This window comes from Athene noctua, chromosome Z (genome assembly GCF_965140245.1).
Source record: "Athene noctua chromosome Z, bAthNoc1.hap1.1, whole genome shotgun sequence".
In the NCBI taxonomy this organism is placed as follows: Eukaryota; Metazoa; Chordata; class Aves; order Strigiformes; family Strigidae; genus Athene; species Athene noctua.
The window spans coordinates 77,029,179-77,047,045 of NC_134077.1; the positions used below are offsets into that span (position 1 = coordinate 77,029,179).

At 38.6% G+C, this 17,867-nt stretch overlaps 1 protein-coding gene across 2 annotated transcripts in view; it reads left to right on the forward strand.

Moving 5' to 3' along the window:
• The window catches only part of LINGO2 (leucine rich repeat and Ig domain containing 2), a 542,951-nt gene that overhangs the window by 354,016 nt on the left and 171,068 nt on the right, over window positions 1-17,867 (forward strand). For both annotated transcript variants that reach the window (XM_074932702.1, XM_074932703.1), the window contains one exon: window positions 11,065-11,107. The gene's annotated coding sequence lies outside the window, so the exon portion shown is untranslated. The remainder of the gene's footprint in view (window positions 1-11,064; window positions 11,108-17,867) is intronic.

Genomic DNA, 17,867 nt, shown 5'->3' on the forward strand with positions numbered 1-17,867 from the left:
TGTCAACTTCTTTTGTTATGTCTGAGGACAAGAAATTGATGTATTGTGCACTTTTATTTTTCCATTTTATGTTTATTTATATGCAGCATCATTCTACTTAGTATTATTCTTGAATATTTCTTTTTATTTTCTGTTTTCCACTTAAGTTTCTAAAATCTTGCTTTCATCAGTTTTCCAGAGAAGTGTTCTGTTTTATAAATGATATCAACCCTTCTTCTGTGCTACCTTTTAAGAAACTGACTTGTAACTGAATTGCTTCCACTTTTGCTGACACCACCTTCATTTCTTTTCTGTTAGACTGTGATCACAAATAATTTTCTTTCAGATTTCTCTTGTCGCTGTTGTTTAATAAGACTGCAGTCATTCTACTTTAGAGCTTCTAGGTAATTAGTAATAATATAGGCAAATGGTAGCTAGTATCTACACTTTAAAAAGCATAATAGACACAATATATAACAGCTCTAAGGTTTGTTCTTTCTAAACAGAATATCTGGTTTAAGCTGTTGGTTTCAGAGATGTCTTTTAAATGAATGCCATACATCATTTAAAAAGAGACAGAACACTCTCTATGTAACAGCCTAGAATATTTTGTTTAAAGTGATGAAATGAATTATTGTTCTATTAATAATTATTCATCTACAGGCTTATTCCATTTTATGTTTATCAGTATGTGAAAGTCTGTATTTTAGTGGGTATGTATGGACACCACCTATAAACATGGTACACAGGATCTAAAAATAATGGGGGAACACATATTTAGCTGTATTATTCTTTTAAATTCTTTTATCAGTGTAATAGTTGAGGACCATTCAGTCACTGATGCATACCTGACATTCAACCATGTGAAACAGGGAAGTAGCATTACACTCATTTCCAAAGGGCAAAGCGGCTGTCTCTGTAATTACACAGCAAGTGTGTCTGCTTGGGGAGCAAACTACATGTTCTCTTGTTAAGATGAAGGTGAAGGTGCTGAATCAAGATGGTATGTATACTTGTATTAAATTACAAACCACATTGTAACATCAGGGAGAAAAATTATTTTGCTAAAGTGGTTTAAATCAACTCGGTATCAAAGTTCTTGATTGTTAACAGCAAATAATTAAGTGGTAATCAGTGAATTATATGTTTGTGACCAATAGCAACACAAAAACATATACCTCACAACTGTAAATACTTACAAATTTCCAGGCATCCTTCTGTACCAAATCCCAAGACGATACGACTCCCCCCATTCAAACACACGTGCAATCATGTCGGGTTGCATGCATAAATGGTTACTCGCACACTGCCTCCCCTTACAGGCTCCGGGTGTTTCAAAACTCCTTCCTGGCCGCGAGGGTCCCTGCTACACACACCCTTGCTGTGGCAGAGTGGGCAATGCAGCTGAACCTGCCCACACCCCGGTGAGGAAACACCTGCAAGGTACCACAGGCACACCTCAGCATGGGTCCTGGCCGTGACGGCCCCTCCACAGCGGGTGTAGGTGCGCGGTGGTGCCCCGCAGCAAGGCTGCTCCGTTTGTCCTAGCGCTGCGTGGGGTTAGTCTTCTACAGGCAGCACTTCTGTGTTAGCCGTCTTTACTTTCAATGCAGTAACCACAGACCTCACAAAAAAAAAGGAATGGGCTCCTTCCAGGTATTTTTAAAAAATGTGGGCTGTTTCTCTGATATTTTTAAGGTAGGTTTAAACCAATAATGGCTGCACACAACACGAATAAGAATATGCAATAGGAATGTGTCTGACTTCCTTTTTTCAGAACATTCTGACAAAATTGTAATCCTATTAAGAAGCTTATAAAATTTCTGGTAAAGATCAGTGTATATAAACCAATAAAACATTGCCTTATACAATACCAACATTTGGACAGCCATATGATCTCAGGTTTGGGGTATAAATATGGATTTAATAATACTCCATTGTTTGGCTTTATAATAAGAGGGATAGCACATGTAAAATGGAACAATATAGTGTGGTGGGAGAAAACATTTATCTTCTAGAAAGATAATGAAATTTATTTATAGTTGTGATCTTTGGCCCCTGAAAAATATATACACCTTCCCTGGAAACCACATTGTATACAGTTACTTTCTAAATCTAATTATGTATACAGGGATATGACCCTTAAAAAGGGAGATGATCATTCCAGGTAGAGAATGTTCAACAATAGCAGGTGTAACCCTGTTCAACAATTTTAATCAGGAGGATATCTTTTCATTAATTATTGTTTTCTAATAATGCCAGTTAATAATAGCAACTATCATTCACTGATATGGTCTTCCTCAGCTTCTTTGTGAATGTTGAAGAAGTTATTCACAATGCTTTTTTAGGTGCAGATAGCAATGAACTTTGATTAAATATTGCTTTTGGTGCATTGCCACCTGAATTGTTTTCTGACAGCTCATTCATTTAAAAGTAAAATCTTGAGTTGTTTACAACATGGTTGTTTCTGTTGCAAGACTGATTTTTATAATTCCCCTTTTTTGTCTTCCTTCTTTATGTTCTTATATTTTTGTCCTTTATTTGCTCTTTTCATTAAAACTAATGACACTTAGCCAGGCTGTTTCCAGATAAAGCTGTAGTTTTGATGCCATTTCCAGCCATTCTCATCCTCATGTTGATTTGTGTTGTGAACTCATTTCTGATAAGTAAGCAGTTTAGTCTGCAGCTCCAAATAAAAGTACATTCAGGAGAACTGAATGGTTTTCAGCTTCTAATTTCAAATCTTATAAAGTCAATATGTATCTGTGAGGGCAAGTTTGAACATGGTATTCTGTGTTTTGTAGTCGTCCTAAATGAACTGTTCATGCTAAACTGTTATTCCTCTCAAGCTATATGCTGACAGAAGCAAGACAACTTCAATCTGATTAGTTAGGCTTATTGTCAATATGTTGCTACTACAGGCATAGGGGTTTTGTTTTTTTTTTTTAAACATTTTTTGTTTTAGTTTTTTTTTTTTTTTTATTGCAGTGATTCCTTCTGGGATTATGGAGATGAAAGGCTGTTTAGTTCTATAAGTTCTTCCAAAAGTAGGGACTACTTATTTTTCAAAATGGGTAAATTTACTTCCAAATAGCACTTTTCACTTAGATAACTCACATTAATTTGAATCACTGTGAAAATACAAAGTCTGATTCTGGTATCTGCATGTTTTGCTTGGTTTGGAGTTGGGTTGGGAAGGTATATCACTCTAGACTTAAATTGGCTGGGATGGAAATTAATGGCATGGCTGCATTTTAAGAGCCCCATGTGATCTCTTCTAAGAATCAGTGGGTAAGGGGACTATCTGACCAGCTCCTGTTTTCTAAACAAAAGCATGTCTATTTAAAGAGAACTGTCTTCTGCCTACTTCAATCTTTTTTAAATGCCCCACCGCAAGTCTTCCTTAGTAGGGGAATACCTTCTCCTTGTAGGCACCAGCACCTAATGCTCTATCATAGAAGAGGCTCTCTGGAGCTTGGTAAGGCAACCTGTGTGTTAATACGATGTTACAGGAAGGAAAAATTCATTTTGGTCAAACTTATGTGTAAAGAAACAGAGCTGAGATTCATAGGCAGCAATTCTCAGTTCTTCTTTCTGCACTCAATGAAATACATTGATTGTAGAATAGCTTGTTTCCTGCAAGGGTTCTATAACATTAATGAGAATAAACGAACATAATGAATGAGAGCAGTAAGTAAAAATAAAGCTAACTCTATTTCATATCTTGGTGCCTGATTTTAGCTCAATTTGCCTGCTGCGGTCTGTCCTAACATCATATAACTTCGTATTATCTTTCTCCTCCCAGGAAAAAGCTTAAGTGTGTTAAAAACCAGGGAATATGTATGATTATATAATTGTGTCAAACTGGAAAGGTATCAGAACAGGAAATATTAAGTCTTTTTCTTCTGTGCTCTCAGTATAGTCCACATTAAAAAGCTACATTTGCAGTTAAAGTCTTCAGCAGAGGTACTCTTACTTATATCCTTTGAGGCACAGTGCTATTAGGATTGTTATTCCTGTTCCTCCATCAGCTATATTGGGATGAATACAACTGTACTGAGTGAGTCCAAAAAGGAGCAGTACTAAAATTGCTGAGATACAAGCAATATTCATATCCCTCTTCTGTTGATTTGGAGAGATAAGAGGTGGAGAGACTGATCTAAATGCTAATGACTTTGCTGGTAATACTTGCTTGAACCCAGTATAAAGGAGCACAGGCAGGATGCTGATAATCCTTTCATCCTTTAGCTGAACTTAGAATTTGAAACTTAGCTCTTTCTTAATTGTTTTCAGTGACTAAGGTTTCCAGAAAACCTGAGAGTGGCAGAGTTATTGTTGGCATAATTGCTGCATGTGTACTTTGGGAGGGAGGATTGGAACATCAGCCCCGCCGCATGCTGATACGCGCTGCTGAAACAGTTGTTCTCATAACTGACTGCTGGAGGGCATTGTCTTCATCCTGCTTTAATAACTCTCAAGCCAGGTGCACCTTAATCCATTAAGTTGTTTGTTGTGGAGTTTTTATGTAGCACAAGGAGATGTATACTTAGTATAAAGTCTTATCACAGGTAGATTTAGTAGTTGTTACAGCCTCAGAATACGTGTTGGTACCTGTCAAGCTCAGGTGTGAGCAGTATGTGTTTCTGACAGCACTTGTAGGACAGAATTTCAGATGTCCTAGAAACAATTGTTCTTGGGAGCTTTACTGATAACAAACTTAACTCTTGAATGATGTAAATCAGTAACAGGAATATCTCCATTTAAGAGCATTGGGATGGCTATGGCAGTCTTTTTACTCACAACATAAATAGGAGATTTTCCTTTTCCTCCCAGTCACATTGGCCAGCAAGTAATCCAAATAGTGTGAATTCTGGGGTGATATTACAAGGAACCAAGAACGGTACAGTGGGTTCCTTTCAAACAATTTAAACTAGCCTACTGTGAGGTGTTAGCAGAAGGTGTAAATTAAAGGTTAGTAGGGAATTGTTATAACTTGCCACTTGAAGTAACCTTTTGTTATCTGCATTTTTGGTTTGGTCACACACTTGTTTTCTAGTTCATCTTTATTTGCCCCATCTTAGGATGTGTAGGATGCTGTAGCTTATGGAAATATGTTTGCTGCTCTGTTCCACATTCCTGGTCTAATGAGGTGGTTTGTTAACAGTTAAATTACTCTGACAAAAACTAGGTTAACCAAGGAGTAGTATGAAAAAGGCTTTATACCATATGTCATTCATGATGATCTTGTGTTGTCAGCAACACTGCGTGAAAAAAAAGGTTCTAGAAATTGGCTTGGATTTTATTTTATTTAAAAAACAAAATATAAGAAGAAAACAGATGCCATCAGAAACAGTTTCCAGTGCTAAGCATAGTGCTAGTCTGATTCTAGCAATGAGATGTTGGCTGTGACACTGACAGCAGGATGGTAGAAAAGCATTCTCTACCTAGGATAGCTCCTTTACAGACACACACCCCTTCCCTCTCACACTGTGCTGCAAGCTCATGGGTACTTTTTATGAAGACCTAAAGGGAGAAGCTTGTAGTCTATAAAGGCCACCTTCATGCTACACAGTGGTCTTCATCCTTCCTGAATGCATTGCTATCAAGTTGCTGAAATGTAGTGCTATGTGTACAGTGGTGAGCAGGGGAGGTGGTTGCTTGCTAAAACAGTCACACTAACACCGTGCAGAATCTGAACAGCACAAGAGAAGTCAGCATACTCCCCTTCTGGTACGCTATTTTTCTGTGGCTCTGCCTGGGGGAAAATTTCACTTGCAGAGAAATTAAGTAAAATTTGAGTCTGTCTTCTCAAACAATTCCCTTCCCACAATTGTTCACAATGGCATACCACATTTTGATAGTGAATTTCAAAATGTGTACTGTCGTTGCCATGGGCTCTACTTTGCTCCATTGCTGCTAATATTATTGATGCTTTTATAGTTTTACATAAGGTTCACCACTCTCCTTTTCCATTACCTTGATTGTTGCATGCATTAAGGCAAGTCTTGGCTTTTCTGTATCAATGCTATAATTAACTCAGTAGAAATTCCTCTATAGCATACCATGGACTAAGCATAGCCACTTTTCTTGGTGAAAGGTGGAAATATTTTTGTGGAGTGGAAGTAGATGAACATAGGACTCCTCTTGTTCCATTTGGTAGTGACATATTAGTGGCACTGTTCCTAACCTCATGTCAGGAAGCATCCGAACACTATGTCCAGGTAACAAACAACAGTATTCACTTAAAAGATCTTTCAAATATGAGAAGCAGCTCTCAGTAAAGAATGAGATTAAGCCACTAAGAATGAAAAAGTGATGGAGGCTGTTGTATGGGTAGAGAAAAAACAGGAACTAATGCTATTTAAAGCAGGACAGTATGTAAAGGGATGTGATGTGACCAGGATGGGGATGTGCTGGTTATGTACCTTCCTATAGCACATCCTGCCAGCAATGCACTCCTTCTGTGGCTGTGATGAAGTTAATTCCTGATAAAGGGTTCTGGCAATACATGCTTTAGCTTCCTGAAAAATTTTCCTGCATATGTAGATGAGTTGATTGGGGCTGAATAATTTTAATCTTCATATAGCTGCAAGACTCTATCCACCCTTGTGTGCCAAAAATGAATCTCTGCTGTGATTCCATGAAATAAACACCCAAGATTCCATTTTTTCTTACTTTTGTAATCAGCATGCTAGACATGATTATACATAAAATGAGGACAGAAATTCATTCATCTATAATTATGTGATCTCATTTGGCATCTAACTATATGATAAGAAATCAGTGATTAAATTTCCTTTCAAAGTCTTTGTTCATCAGTCGCAAAACAAGCTCCGTAATTACCCCTTAGTTATTGTGAGAAGTGTGCCTTCATTATTACATTCCTAATTGTTTTCAGTTAAGGAAATTTATTTTTGTAGATCACTCAGCTGACTCTTTTGGACTGAGTGATTCTCCATTGTTTTCAGTGTAAAAAACAGGTCCTATAGATTATGTTAAAAGATATTCATATTATCCTGGTGGTACATACAATAGGATACATGCTACTTATATACCTGAGTACACATTATATTTTGTTCTTCTATAAGGCATTTCAGGCCAAATTTTTATAAATATCCACAGAACATCCCAGCAGAGACCTGTACTTTGCCTGAAACTGCCAAGAGCTGCATCATCAAAGAAAAATTAGTTTTATGTTGTAACTGTGGGTAAGATAAACCCATTCTCTGTGTTGAAATTTCATGTTTATTGTCCAGTCAATTCTGCAGACAGAATCTATGTGTTTAACTGCTAACTTGCAAGTCTCTTGTTAGAGAATTTTTATTGTATCACTTCAGGTGAAATAAATGTTTGTGCTTAAATATAGAAGATTTATTGCACAATGCATTGGACAGAATCCTGCTGCCATAAGCAATTCTACAGGGAGTCTGCAAAGGTGTCACACAAGCTAAGTCCTTACTTACAGTTGCACCAGCACCAATCCCCTGAGCATCACCACGGGGTGCCTCAGCCCGGCGTTGGTCCATCCCCCAGCCCAGCTCTGCTGCCCAGAGGTGGCCCCTGAGCACTCACCTTCCATGACCAACCGATAGCTACAAGACAACACTGCAGCGTCTCTCATCTCATCACCAGAGGAAACGCCACTCTCTTACAGAGTCCTTCTGTCCTGGCATTCCTGGGTCCAGCCAGTTAAACCCCTTCTGGAGTTGGGCCTTCTTGCCCCTAACGCCAGGTCATTTCTTGGTCACAAGTTACAAGCACTGAGCAGCTACAGTTTGAATTTCCCCTTTACTCTGCTGGGTGTACACAAAACTCTTGTAACAGGACCACATTTGCTGGGTTTTCAGAGGGTTAGCAAAATGGCAATTTATGACAAAAAGGCTGCTCATTCAGCAGATATGAAATCTTCTTCAAAACACGGGGGCATTAGAACTGTAACCTGACACTACTTGACAGAACTTTCTACCAAGGGCCAATTAACATATAGTTGTTGGTTTGGTTTGGTTTGTTGGTTGGGTTTTTTTTTTTCCCCCTCTTATCTCAGTTATCTGAAGTCATTGAACCATCTGGGTAGAATGGTCAAAACCCTGACTTTGAGCCTGGCTTCCTTCTGCTGTCTTCCTTTCAGACAGATAAGGTCTGGAAAATCTTCAGTCAACTGAACAGTCATACTGGATGGTCTATGATTCAGCAAAGCTGATTTTGTGCCTCTCATTCTGCCATTGACACTAAGGTGTCTCAACTCCATCACTGGCATCATTTTGTTTCAAGGAGGTATTTGGTCATCATTAGCAGACAGAATAAAATCCAGTAATGGACTATGAACAGAGCTCCTTGGTATAAATTAATCCCACCACCTGATGTGTTGATATATGTATCTGTCTATTAGTTTTACAAGTCAGGGTTTCTATTTTTGCATTTGAATAAACTGAGCCAGTAAGTGAATTAATTAATTCTTCAGATAAAATACATTGATTAGGTACATGAAATATGTTGGTCTGTTGTGAGATTGTTTTGTTTTAAGTCTATGAAAGTGGGTTTTTTTAATCAAATATTTCACAATATATGCAAATTTTAATGAGTGATGTGCCTTCGAGAAATGTAATGTAGTCATCACTACATGAAGTGTGTCAGCTAATTTCACATCAGTGACTGTTGGAGCTGTGATAGCACCGACTTCAATGTGGTTGTGTCAAACAGAATTCCATTATTGTCAAAAATAAGGTAATGAGAGTTTAAGGACCAAGGGTTGTGAGGTCACTGGTAATCTATCTCCATTGACTTCAGCTGGTTACAAACAATACTGGCATTTTTTATCATTAGGCATTTTTATCATCTGAAGTCTAAACTACCTTTATGACATTAGTTCTGAATGCTTGGAAAGCATTTTATAGATAATATCATGAAGTTGTGGGGGGGTTACCCCAAGTTGTGGGTTTTTTTCTAAAAAAAACATCAGCAAAAGAGTTAATAGATATCTGTTTGGGATTAATGGATTTAAAATAAGTTTGTAACATGTACTGGAAGAAGCCTGACAAGACATTAAATTCTCTGTTTATGAGGTGGCAGAGACATATGTATTCTAATAAATATGAATTACAGCTTAAATATATTCGACAAACGCTTTCTACCTTTCCTGACCTTACTTTAAAGACAGCATTTTCTTACTGTTGCAACAATTCTCATTAAGTTTTCCCAAATCATTCCACATAGAAGGAAGACCTACTTCCCTGTCATTAATGCATTTGTATCAGATACACTTTTAAGCTAAGTAATTCAAATCAGCAATTTTAGTTTATTTTTTTGCTAAATAACACATTTCTAAAATTTGGAAAGGTTTTCCTGTTAAAGTACTTGTCTAAATTTACTTTGTCAGAAATTGAAGTGTCTTTAAAATGAAATAAATGTTGGTGTCTTGATCTCTACACACAAGTATATGTTTGAGGAGAAAACTGTACTTTTGCCACACTGAAAAATCAGAATTTATCTCTAACAAGTATTTCATTGAGACACAAATATGTGAATTATTTTTTAGTTACCTACCTAGGAAACATGTTCTCTTTGAGATCACCTTTGTGTTTTGGGATTAACTAATAAACTGAATACTTCTAGAAATTTGGGAATGACATAAGGTAGGATCTGGAATTTTAGAGATTAATCTTGAGTCACTCATGGTGCAAATCTGCAAAACCCCTATATGTGGCCAGATTCAGTATGCATGCTTTTTGGATTGTCTTCTGTCCTCTGACAAGGGAGTCACAAATCAGGTTGTCGAAGGTGCTCAACAATAAAGCAACAGTTATAGAGACAAGGTTGCTTTGATTCTTACACCACTGTGGTGGTTCCTACAGAGATCATTTAATGACACGAACCTAAAGGAAATATCTTGGTTGGTCCCTGTAAACTGTGTATTTGGCTATAAAGCATTTAAACCTGTGAAATTAAGATGAACAAGATGGTTGTACTAGTTATATTGGAATAAGACAAGCTCTGTAGTAGGATAGCAGTACGGTACTTGGACTATAGCTCTCATATTTCCAGCGTGACAGGTAATTTCACACTTCCAGAAAACTGGATATAGCAATTCCAAAGTGCAAAGGGATGGGAACTAAATGAATATTTTGATCCGGTATTTTAAAAATATATAGCAGTGCTATATACATACATACATAGGTCTGTATATATATATATAAAAATATATTTATAAATATATATGTAGAGGTGGACAAAGGATGACAAAGACAGGCTACCATAAGAGTACAGCCCTTCCTAATCTCCAGAAAAGTATGCCAGAGTTGTCTGTTTGACAACAAGGCTTTGATGTCTTGAACTCAAGGGAGGAGACCCTCCAACACTGTAAATTGCTATCGCTTTTCTGAAATCATTCAAGGAGCAAAGGATCTGCTCCAGAGATTCTTCCACAATAGAGTTAGGAAAGAGTATGATGTCTTTCACATAATAAGTGCAAATAACAGAAGTTAGTATGGGAAAAGATTTATCAGGGTGTTCCTGTGCAAAATAAGCTGTTCCCAGTGCTCTGTCTAAAATGCTTTGTCCAATATGTTGACACCTGTGTTAGTAAACCAGGAGAATTCCAGTCGTTATATTCCCCTTCATTCTAAAAAAGCTGAGTAAGAGGTTGGTGCTAGGTATGTTATTTTCTGTCATCGGTAAGATTGGTATTTATTTTTGAACATTTTTTGTGGTTAACTGATGCTGCAGTAACCAGTGCTGCAGAGGGAGTACAAAATATTGTTGATTCCTGCTTCATAAAATAGTTGCTTTAGAAAGATTCCTTGCTAGGCTTTGTAATACAAAATGAGCTGAAATTCAGGCTGGGAGGCTGGAGTGGACAGGAGGGTATATTACAGTAGATTTTCTTCTCAGAAACCTCAAAAGAGGAACTGAGGGACCGAACAAATTACACTCATCTCTTGAAGTCAGCTTTAAGTTAGAAAAGAGCATGTTGCTTGTTACTAAAGAAGCTTTCAAACTGTGCTAAGTAAAAGATTTCAAATAATGGGGAACTTTATCCTCAGCTAAATTAGTTGCAAAAGTTTTGATAGGTGAATTTTATTTCCAAAGGTGCAGTGACCGTCTCCAGGACTTGAACCCACTAAGTCTTAAGGTATGTTATTTATACTTTCCATAGTAAAAAAACTTGATCTGAATATGTCTTGTGTTACTGTTTACAGTTGTGTGGCACGAAAGTTAAAAGTGAAATGGTTTTAGTCTTGTTGTTTACAAATATTAGGATTTTGGTTTTGTACACGGAAGACCTGGGATGTATATTGTGTTCTGGTTGACCATGGCAAGCTGACCACAGGTTATATATCTCACCATTCTTAAATGCATAGAACAGATTTAACTAATTCATAGTATGATAAGTTTTGTTCTGTTTTGTGACTTCCACTCTAAAAACATGAAAAGGAAAGAATAAAGTAGTGCAATCTCTGCATTACTTTATTAAGCTTTTCAGTATTGAACATTAGTTTCGAGAGAATGTGCATCAAAGCTCAAGTTCCTACAACTCATTATCTTAGAACTTCAGCTTTCCATTTTGTATAAAATGAGGCTCTAGATCGAAGACTATCAAGGGGGGGGGGGGAAGACATTTCAGAGACGCAGGAATTAGCATATAAAAATGCAGCAATTTTTGAAATCAAAATTATCCTCCTCATTTTTAGTATTTGAATTTATGGTTACTGGTGCTCTTCATTCATGTTTGCAGTTTCTTGTGCACTGTGAGGGGCTAGAGAGGTTAGAAAGCACACATGCATGCAGCTGGAGAATTAATCAGTGAATTCTTCGCTGTTATATTATCCTGCAGGTATGCTTGCTACACACTTCTATGCTTCAAGGCATGAAAAGACTTTTGAGGAGTCCCTGCACTTTTCAGCCCATGCTAGATTTATTGCCAAAGGTCTCCCCCTTTCTTTATATGTATGTTTCCAGGTCTCTTCTGGTAGTCTCATCATAGTCAGAAATACTAAATGTTCATGCTTAGAGCTTTTGTTCATGCAGTATCTCTGGTGGGACTGAGCTGTGTCACAGCTGTTACATGAAGCAAAAGATTTACACACACATAGGTAATATACTTTGTTCATGACCCACTGCAGTTGCTGCTACTGTTCAGAGCAATTGACTGCTGCTCTGATGCACCTCACCTCAGCCACTTTAAAAAACATCTGATTCCATTGCACCAACAGGCAGTGAACCAAACAACAGTAAAAATAGCCAGGTCAGTCAGTTGAAACACTTTTCATGCAGCAGTGCTAATCAGAAAAGAAAAGTTCCTGTCTCCAGTGTTGCTACCTAATAGAACTAGTTGGCATGCTACTCTTACCTTCAGATTAACTTCTGATAACTGCTAGAAACATGATTTTGATGGTTTCAGGCCAGTTCTCAGTAGGTGACTATCCTGGTAATTTTGATTTGATTAATGTGTTTTGCTGGATGGTCAGGGAGGACAGAAGCCAAACAAGTTGTGGGGAAGGAACAGCCATGTTATTCGCAGGACTGCAGATTCTGTCATGCAACAATTAGCTGGTGTCAGTCTCCCAAGCCAATAACCAGGACTGCAAATGCAAATGATGCTCCTAAAACAGTTGAAACTTGCAGCCTGTAGCCTTTTCACTTAATGCTAGAAACTGATCTGTGAGCACACATATACTATAGCAGCCTCTAAATATGTTATCAGTACAACACTGAATTTTGTTTCACCCTACACAATAGCTTCAAAAAGTCCCCCAAACCTGTAAGGAGATATTCAGATGACACCATCACTCTACTTCCTTTTCTGAAAATACCCACTGTTTGTTCTACCACCTTTCCACTTTCTTCTTTGTTTTGTTGCTACTTCTGGAATCACCTCTGCCACAGACTCACTGAAAGGACTGAAAATCCCATAACAACATTTACCCAAGTCATCAGAACTAATATTATATTCATTGCATCTGTGTTCTTTTCTCTCTACTATCTCTTTCCCCATCCTTTGCCTGTGCTCTTGATTTAAATGGTAAACCCTTGGGTCGGTTAGTGTCTTATGCATTTATATGGTGTGGTACATCAATACACTCCTCTTATACTGTCCTCTTTTTCCATTAGCACTACTGAAAAATATATGATAAATAACAGGGGGAGCTATGAGTATCTCCCCACCTGGAGTATTCTCTCCAGAGCCAGCCAAAAAGCAGTTCCTCACATCCCTTTATTTCTTCTTTGAGACCAAGGCATAGTCATGACATTGCAAAAGAAGACTAGCAAAATGCTAAGATATACTCCAAATAGCAGTGTAATTCTCAAACCTTAGCAGGATTTGAGGCCATCACAGAGCCTAAGCTGCCAAGTAAGAGAGGGCAGACTGCTGTCACCAGTAATACCAGTAATATTATAAAGCCTCTCGATATGTGGAAATTAGGTTCTGCTTCAGTCACAGACAGCTGAAAAAAAAAAAAGAGAGTGCAAAACATAACCCCTTCATTTATTAATTTTGTTTTCATTATGGTGGAAATGCCACAGAAGGTGTAGGCTTGTTGTGAGTGCTTTTCTTGTTTGATTTTGCTAGCTCCCCTTAAGTAGCACACTGTTAGGTATTTCTTCTGTGGGACTGCGTTTTTAAAAGTATTCTCCAGCCTTTAGCTTTACTCTCTCTCCTATGTTATTATCTCAGTTCACTTTCAACAATTGGACTGCAGTAATAGTAAAAATGAACAAGTAGAGAATTAAATTGATGTTAAATATTAAACCTGTCTACTTAAATACAGTTGGGGGAGGGCTGGATATAATGACATGTTCTTCTTGTGCAGATTCTTTATTTAAATGCCAGTTTTGCTGAATGTCTGTGACTTCAAAAGTCAATTAATATTATTGCACCAAAACACTGTCTTAGCAGAGTAGAGAAAAAATAAGCTTTCTTCTACTGCTATAAAACAATATGTTCTTATAAAATGATTACACTGATACATCTCAAGGTACTGTGAAGTAAGCAAAAGCTGTTAATGGTTTTTTTCATTGTTTCAGTCATTTTATAGGTTTTCACAGAATTGCAGAGTGGTTCAGGCTGGCAGGCATCTCTGCAGATAGTCTAGTTAAGTGCTTCTGCTCAAAGCAGAATCAGCTAGAGTAGGTTGCTTAGGCCCGTGGACAGTCAGGTTTTGAATATTTCCAAGGATGGAGACTCCACAGTCTCTGGGCAACCTACTCCAGTGTTCAACCAACATCACAGTAAAAAATGTTTTCTCATGTTCAAGCAGAATTTAATGTATTTTAGTTTGAGGTTGTTGCCTCTTGCCTTGCCACTGGGCACCACTGAAAAGAGTTTAACTCCACCTTCTTCATTCCCTCCTGATGTGTGTTCATAGACATTGATAAGATTCCCCCTGAGCCTTTTTTCTGTCCAAACTGAACAGACCCAGCTCTGTCAGCCACTCCTCATACGAGACATGCTCGGGTCCCTCATCTTTGTGGCCATGTGCAGGAGTTGCTCCAGTACGCTTCCTGTCTCTTGTACTGGAGAGGGCTGAGCTGGGCCCAGCACTCCATGTGTGTGTCACCAGGTCTGAGCAGAGGGGAAGGATCAGCTCCCTCAACCTGCAGGCAACACCCCTCCTAATGCAACCCCCTTTCTTGGCTGCAAAGGGCACTGTGCTGGCTTATGGTCAGCTTGTCTTCCAGGAACTCCAGGCTCCTCTCTGCAGAGCTACTTTCCAGACAGTCAGCCCCCACCATGTACTGGTGCATTCCTCCCCAAGAGCAGAGTTTTGCATTTCCATCTGTTGGACATTGTGAGGTTCCTCTTGACCCATTGCTTCAGCCTGTTGAGTCCCCTCTAAATGGCAGCACATCCATCTGGTGTATTAACCAATTCTTCCTAGTTTATGTCATCTTCACATTACTGAGGGTGCACTCTTTCCCATTGTCCAGTTCTTCACAACTGGGTTGAATAGTGTTGGCAGTGAGGTGAACCACTAGTGAATGGCCTTCTCCTGGAATTTTGCCCACTGTTCATAACCCTTTGAGTCCAGCAAGTTAGACAATTTTCAGTCCACCTTGCTATGTGTTTATCTAACCTGTTCTTACCAGTTTGTATATGACGATATTATGGGAAACAGTAATTAAAACCTTACTAAAGTTGAGGAAAACATCATCCACTGCTCTCCCTTCATCCACCAAGCTCATCATCTCATCATAGAATGCTATCAAGTTGTTAAGTACAGTTTCCCCTTCATAAAGCTATGGTGACTATTCTCAGTCAACTTCTTGTCCTTTATGGGCTTGGAAAGGATTTCCAGGATGATATGCTTCATCTGCTTGTAGTTCCTTAGATATTCTTTCTTACTCATCTTGAAGCTAGGGGTGACATTTACATTCTCATACTCCTCACAAAACTCTTCTGGGAACATCCTGTCAGGGTCCTTGGACTTGTATAAGGCTAGGCTTCTTAAGTTTCCTAAACATGGTCCTCTTCCACCAAGGGTAAGTCTTCATTGTTCCAGCATTCCCGCTGGTCTCAGGGATTTGGGTTTCATGAAGGTTTCTCTTGACAACAAAGAACGAGATGAAAAAGGCACCAAGTCAGACTTTTCTGTGTCCTTGGTCATGAGACCCCCTTCCCCATTTGGAGGTAGTCCCGCACTTTCCCTAGTCTTGCATTTACTGCTGATCTACTTGTAGAAGCCTTTTTTATTACCCTTCTTACCCCTTGACAGGCTCAACTCCAGATGGGCTTTGGCTGTCCTCACCCTATTCTTGCACCTTCTGACAGTGTCCCTGCTTCCAACTCCTGCATGCTTCCTTTTTATGTTTTCTTTTAGTCAGGAATTCATCTACTGAGGCCTCATGAAACCTTTTTTTGTCGTCTGTATGTGGCGATGGATGACCCCAAGAGGAGGTGATCCTTGAAAATCAATCATCTTTTTCCCCGAAAAGTGAGTAAAATACAGATAGTGAACACAAATGGATCCACTACAATAACTCTTCAGAAGATGACAAGCAATATAATTTCTAAACAATCAATTAACTGATTGGATTTTACTGTTCACAGTAGTCTAAATTTCATTTATGAGCTTCCCTGATCCAAATCTCTGGCTTAGATATTGAGACAAAAAATTAATGTCAAGCAGTGGATATTATCAGTGTTGAGTCCTTCCTCTTCTAGAAAATGATACCTTGTTGAGCAGTCATATCAACTTATTTTCAGCATCTAGTATTTCAGCACAGAATTTGTGTCCAATGACTGGCCAGTTGTTTTTTTAGATATCCCAGACACTATACACAGAAATGACATCATAGTTTGCTCAATTCTTCTTTCCATTCCCCCATTTTGTGTTGAATCTTAATTAAATTTCTTTTATATAAATCTTGTTGAATTCTTGTCACACTATTTCTCTTTGTTGCTCAGTATTCTTTCCCCAATACTTGAAATCTCTCTGCGGACCTCACCTCCTTTTATTCCTGCTGAATTTTCTGCTAGTACCTTTTTGCTCTCTTGATTTTCATGGTGGATCTGGCCTATGAAACAGGATTGACAGGTGTTGTAATTTAACCCCCACAGGCAACTAAGCACCCCACAGCCACACACTCCACCCTCGGGGGGGGGGGGGGGGGGGGGGGGAGAATTGGAAGTGTAAAAGTGAGAAAACTTGTGGGTTGAGATAAAGACAATTTAATAGGTGAAGCAAAAGCCATGCAGGCAAGTAAGTCAGAACAAGAAATTCATTCACCCCACCATTAGGCAGGTGCTAAGCCAGGAAAGCAGGGCTCCATCATGTGGAACAGTAACTTCGGAAGACAAATGTAACTCTGAAGGTCCCCCCTTCTTTCACCAGCTTTTTTTATTACTGAGTATGACATCATATGATATGGAATATCCCTTTGGTCAGCTGGGGTCAGCTGTCCTGGCTGTATGCCCTCAGAGCTTCTTGTGCACCCCCAGCCTCCTCACTGGTGGGGTGGTGTGAGGAGCAGAAATGGCCTTGACTCTGTGTGAGCACTACCCAGCAGTAATGAAAACACCTCTGTATTATCAACTCTGTTTTCAGCGCACATCCAAAACATAGCCCCATAGTAGCTACTATGAATAAAATTAACTCTATCCCAGCCAAAACCAGCACAACGAGGGAACTAATCAAACACAGCTTTTCCTTCACATTATTTTTTTTTCTAAAATGTCTTCACAGCTAAGTTATTTACAAGAGAACATGCAAAGCCACCAGTTGCCACGTTTGACTTTTCATCCTTAAATTCTATTGACAACTGTCAACCAGTGATTGCCTTGTACACAGTTTGCTCCATATTTTTTCTCTTTCTGTAGGTGAGCATACACTGTTTTTAAAGCACTGACCTATGTTTCACACTCCACTGCAGCTTTCACACTCAGGTAGGGTGAAAGGAGGCTTTGGAGCATTCTGAAGGAGGAAGCTTGTTCTGTGGTATCCTGAAGTAACAAGTGATCTTGCTTTGTCTGCACAGATGTGTGAACTGGGGTTAGCATATTTGCGGGACTTCTGCCTGTTCCATCATCTTTGGTATTTAAAGACAAGTAAAACTCATTGGCGTAGGTCTTTTTTATGACTTCAAGTTGTCCTAGTTTTAAGGAGTTTTCTTTTTCTTCAGAGAAGTGATTGGCCAAGATCAGACATAAATTCTTGTCTTAATGACAAAACCCATATATTCTGCCCCTATTTCAGTCCAGTTTCCCTTATTCTGACTCAGGAATACCCCCTGCCTATGTTATTAGCAAATTCTAGTTTCTGGAGATCTTGTCCTTTATCCAGCTGATTTATCCCTTGATCTTATTACCTTGTCTTTCTCAGTTACATTAAAGATCAAAGCTGTTTCAGTTTGGTCATACAAATCCTTATGCATCCAAATCTAAAATCTCAGCT